Below are 5,920 nucleotides of genomic sequence, written 5' to 3'. Positions count from 1 at the left end.
TTTTCCCACGTTAGCTGGGAAAATTCTGAAAATAAAAGAATGAGGGCGTCTTAGCCTCAACAGATATCAAAATGTTTCATGCAACTCCAGTAAGTAAAACAGTTTTGGTATTGAAACACCAATGTATGACTCAAGAATATATAAACAAATGGAACAGAACAGGAAGTACAGAAATAGAGCAAAATTCATTCGAGATTTCAGTATGACGAGATAGGATAAAGGTGACATGTCAAATTGCTGTGGTAAGATACAATTTAGTCCATAAATGATGTTGGGGTAACTATCTAACATTCTCACCCCAAAGCTAAATTCCAGGTGGAGACAGGCATACATACAGAGGTAATCATTACTATGTTATTTGTGATAGAAAAAGATGAGAACAGCCTAAAATCTGTTGTAGGGTTAAATGATGCGTGGAATCTTCAGGAATAGTAGACCGTCTGGAAGGAAGAAAGTGCGCTATGTCCAATATTTCAAGATATATTGCTACATATGAGAGGTCGTGTACAAAATTATCTCTGGCCGACCTTGTGTAAACATATGTGTACACATCCCACACATGCATGCAAGAGAATATTCTAGAAGGGTATTTAAGAAACTAAGAGTGGGGGGAGAGAGATTTATTTTTCCGTATAGATGTACATTTTATGGCTTGAATTTTTAGATGATGTTTTAGAAAACCTGGATATGAAGTTTAATTCTTTCTAGCGACTTCTGGAGCAGTTTTGGAATTATGATAAGAGAGGGGTGTGAGGGTTAGACCAGGGTTGGAATTCAGCCTAAATCCTTGATGAGCTGTGTGATTGATGGGCAAATTTTCTTCCAGAGAACAATTTTTCTTTAATAAGAATAATAATCATCTCTGACTTTCAGGTTTATTTTGAAGGTCAAATGAATTAATATTTGTGTACAATTCATAGCATAATGCCTGACACTTGATATGAGCAAGTTCCCTCCATTTTAAAGGCTGTTTTATGGTCCTTTTTCTCTCAGGGACTTAACCTTCCTCTCTACCCCATTTTAGAGATTTCTCCCCGACAGAGCTGTGAACCTTGCCTTTTGAAATCAGATAAAATATGGGAGTCTCTAGACCCTTGCCCAGTTACTTTCAATCGTTCATACATCTTTCGTCTTTACTCCTTGGGTTTCATAGGGATTCTAACCACTTTCCTGCCAAATCCTTTTTCTCTTTGTCCTTCTGTCATATTCATCAGTCAAAACACAAACATAGGATTGTTCCAAGTCTGCTTTCTACAAGCCTCTCCCGGGGCAGCTGGAGAGAAAGAACCTGCACATCGCTCAGAGTCTGCTGTGTCCCACCCACTTCAGTGAACCCTCGACACTAGGACTTCTTCCGATGCTTCTAGTGCTGTCGGCAAATTCACCGGATCTCCAACATCCCAGGGAAAATAGAAGCCATCGGAAAAGAATGCCTTCAAATTCTGGCCTACTTCATGCTTAAATTATGCTTTCTGTACTTATTTTGTCCTGCTATCCTAAAACAAAAACAAAAAATGAACAAACAACAACAACAACAACAACAGAGAAAAATGTGCCTTTTATTCATTCTATCAAAAATCCGTGCTCTGGATTGGATTTCTCCACAGGTTCCTCCCTCCTCAGAATCACTGACGTCACCCTTCTTCCCTCAAGGCATTGTCTCAGTCTCCTCATCTCAAACAGCAAGGAGGACAAGAGGACAATCACTTTATCACCATTATTATCAATAATCTCCTCCCCAGCCACAGCTCTAAACCCTGCCTCTAACCCACAGCAACAGGAGTCTTGAAACTCTTCCCTAGACTGCCTCTCTTCTCCAGCGATCACCGCCAACTAGAACCAAATATTTGGGAAGAATTTTGCGCACTCACTGCCTCTACCTCCATTCCTCCCTCCTCTCCCCGGCATCTGGCTTCCGCCCCCTCCCCTCCACTCGAAGCTTCTTCTTCCTTTGACCGGGAAACCGTCTTCTTGTGGTTCCTTCATATCACCCCGGTAGGGCTTCTTCAGAGCCTCCTATGGACACGGGCCTCACATCCGGGGTCTTTCCCTCACGTGCTGGCGTCCACAGAGCTCTGTCCTACTCGTGTCTGTCCCTACTGTGCGCACTTCTCAAGGATGATCGCATCCAGCTCACGGCTTCCAACACTATTTGCGGATAATCCTCTCATCTATACCTTCAGCCCAAATCTCTCTTCTGAAATTCAGAACTATGTGTATGTCTCATTTGTTAAACAATTATTTATTGAGCAGTTACTATGTGCCCGAGAACATAAAAGACAGACAAGATTTGGTTCAACTGTTTTTCCGCCCCCCAACTGTTTCTTAAATTAAATGTTGAAGAATTTAATCATGTTTCCCTTTAAATGTCATCTTTCTTCTGGGATCTCTATTTGGGCACTGCCATTGGACAAAACCATCTATTCAAATAATCCAAACCCAAGTCTCAGTATATGTGTGATTCTTCCATCTACTCCTCCCTAAGCTAATTGGTCACCAAGATCTATTTTGACTCTTGAGTCTCTATCACTCATTTCGAAAGCTCTTAAATTGTGAAACCTTCTACTTTACATTTCACCGTCACTTCTGTAATAGGGGCCACATCACCTCGAGCTGTTCACCCACTTCTCGTTTTGTGCCCTTCCATTCCCGCCTTGATCAATCCTTTCCCCGCTCTGCAGGCCGAACGATCTTTCTAAAATGCAAATCTGACCATACCCTCCTTCACGCTTTCAGCACCAGTGGCTCCCAGTTGCGCTCAGCATAAAGTCTACACTTTGGGTCACAACCTGACTTCGAAGCTTCCCCACGGTCTGGGAGCTACTTATCTCTCCAGTGTCAGATCTCGCTGCTCCTCAGTTCCCGCGTGCGTATGCCGTGCTGTCTCTTAACCTCCCCGTCACACATATATTCCTTCTACCTATAACTCTTCCCCAGACCCCTCTTTGCTCCACTGGGGTCTGGTAACTAACTCCTATGCGGCCTCCATGTCTTAGTGTAAGCACTAATCCTTCCCTAATCCTTCAGGTCCGAGTTTGGGTACTTAAAGGAGGCAGAATGGCTCTTGTTTGAGAACATGCACTCCAGTTAGGATTGCCTGTGTCTGAGTCCTGGCTTTGGTGCCTCCCCGTGTGTGACCTTGATTAAGTGACTTGACTTCTTTGAACCTCAGTTCCTCACTGGCAACGTGGAGCTAATCATACTCCTTTCCCCACGGGGTTATTATGGGGACTAAACAACCTATAAGGTACCGTTAAATGTACCCGTCACAGAATAAATGCTAAGTGAATATTAGCCATTATTTCCCAATATTCGCCAGCGTGGCCATGAAAACTTGTCATTGTGGTTGCTGTTTTGCAAGCCTGAGTTCCACACTGTGAGGCCACGGGTGTGCTCAGAGCTGGGGCCACGTCCACCTCGATCACTGCTGACATCGCCCGTCCTCGCTCAGTGCGTAACATTAACTAAGCAGGGGTCTCAGCACTGAGCACACGGGAGTGCTTATACTGCAGAGAGCATCACCAGGTGGCCACTATTATTGCCTCATTTTACAGGTGAGGAGATTATGACACATGAAGTGACGGCCACAGAGCTAAGAAGGCAGAACCAGGATTTTACCCTATTCTGTCTGCTTCCCAAGAGCACATTCTTCCTACCACACTCTGTCACGGAGGGTCCCGCAAATCAATATCATTGACCAATTGGCTGGCTGAATTTCTGTGTGAGTTTTCTTAGCAGGCTCTTTGTATCTCACTGGCCCCACCTTGGGCTAGTCGAGGATACGAATAAAACTAAAACTAATCAGCATCGTAGCCTCCACTTCATGGCTCCCATTTCTCCTCAAACAGTTCTTTCCTACTGAGTTGGTTGGGCTGGTGAAGTCAAGCATTCAATGAGGCGTCAACGGTGGCATAAACTCTTCTATATGAAGAAAATGGTTTGGTTAGCGATTGAGTCACAAATATTAAATACAGATCTTTCTTTTATATTCTGGTCTCTTGCCCCATGAAAGGTATTCATAATTTCTAAGTCTTAATGATATAGTAAAGTTTTCATTTAGAGCCAACCACATTTAAGTTTGCTTTGAATCGCTTATCAAAAAACAGTAAAAATTATATGCTGTTTATTTTTGACCTTTTTCACAAGTTTCACACTTGGAGGGAAAAAACTCAAGAAAAATACAAAGAACTCCCATATACCCTTGACCAAAAAGATTCACCAATTTGTAAAATAAACTCATTAATCATCTAAAATATTTTTCCACCCATTTTTATTAGAAATGGTGCTTGCTAGCTAGCATATGATGTACGGTGATACCTAATTGAGCACAAAGTATATTTTATACATTACCTATTTTATGTCAGTTTTTCATGATTGTTCTTATTGAAACATTAAAACGAGCAGCATCTTTTCCCAGACCTTCACGTCAATGGGATTTTCCTGAAAACATTGCGTTGTTCTACGAAAAAATTAAAGTAATGATTAAAAAAAATCCCCTTTGCAATAGTTAACTAACCACTCTCTTACTCTATCGGTATAATGGAAAGTACTTGAGGTTTTGGGTTTTTTTTTTTTTAGTACTTGAGTTTTGAAGTCAGACCAACTTGGCATTGAATTATGACTGTCGCTTACTAGAGCTAGGGCTTTTTCTTCAGGCCTTGGAGTCCTTACTTGCACCTGATCATAGGTCACCATAAGGATTAAATGAGATCATCTAAGCAAAGTGCCTGGCACATCACAGGCTTCTGATGAACGATGCTGTCACATGATCTGTAGATTGCTAGGAAACTAAGAAGGCCGGGAAGATTGACGGGAGCAGGAACCTTAAAGAGTTGCCTTTGATTTTATCGCCTTGATCACCTTTCGATGTTTTTTTATCTCCTACCCTCCTGCCTTTTCTCCCACCTGCTGTATTAATCATGGTATTCTAGCATAAGCATCATAGCAGCTGCTGTTACTCAGTTCGAATCAGCTCCGTCCTGAGTGCTTTACATGTTTTGTCCTAATTCTCATAACACGCCTATGGGGTAGAGACCTCATTATCCTCATTACAGAGATGAGAAAACTGAAGCCAGGAGGTTTTACAACTTGCTCGGGATCATACGGCTTATCATCTAATCACTCCGCTATATCGATAATGCAATATATTTACGCTGATGGCCCTGAAGAAAAGCTTCAATAATGCTCCATATATTTTCTTAAAAGGGCAGAGGGGTGGGTAGGACATTTTAAAAACAGCCTCACTGAGGTATAATTTGCATACTATACAACTTACCTATCGTGAGTGCACAGTTAAATGATTTCTACTAAATTTGTATTTGTGCAACTAATCCCACACTCCACTTTTTGAATATTTTTATCATCCGCAAATGTCGCTGCCTGCTCATTTGCAGTCGATCCCCACGCCCACCCTCAGCCACAGACAACCACCAGTCCGCTTTCTTTCTCTATAGATTTACCTTTACTAGAGATTTCATAAAAATACATAGATGCATATGTCATACATACATATCTGGCCTCTTTTCCTTAGCATAATTTTTTTTTCATGTCCATCCATGCTTTTGCAAGCATCAGTAGTCTGTTCCTATAGTGAAAAATATTTCATTGTATGGCTATACCCCCAGTTAAGTTTTTGACTGTTCATGAATAATGCTGCCAGGAACATTCACATACAAGCTTTTGTGTGAAGGAAGAAATTTTGCAAGTCAGAAATCTGAGGGAATTCAATGATGACCATGTTTTTGGCTCAAAACTAATAAGATCGAAGCTGGCTGCTTCTGGCAGCTGAGGAAGCTGGAGAAAAAAAAAGTAGAAATCAACAAAGGATGAGGAAGAGAGGGGTAGAGAAGAAAGAGTCCTGATCCTTAATGCCCTCCCACTTCCCCTCAGCAATCCTCCGGGGTTTCTATTTTCTCCTGGC

This window comes from Pteropus alecto, unplaced genomic scaffold (genome assembly GCF_000325575.1).
Source record: "Pteropus alecto unplaced genomic scaffold, ASM32557v1 scaffold87, whole genome shotgun sequence".
NCBI lineage: Eukaryota > Metazoa > Chordata > Mammalia > Chiroptera > Pteropodidae > Pteropus > Pteropus alecto.
The sequence above is the reverse complement of the archived record's forward strand: the minus strand, read 5'-3'. Positions refer to the sequence as shown.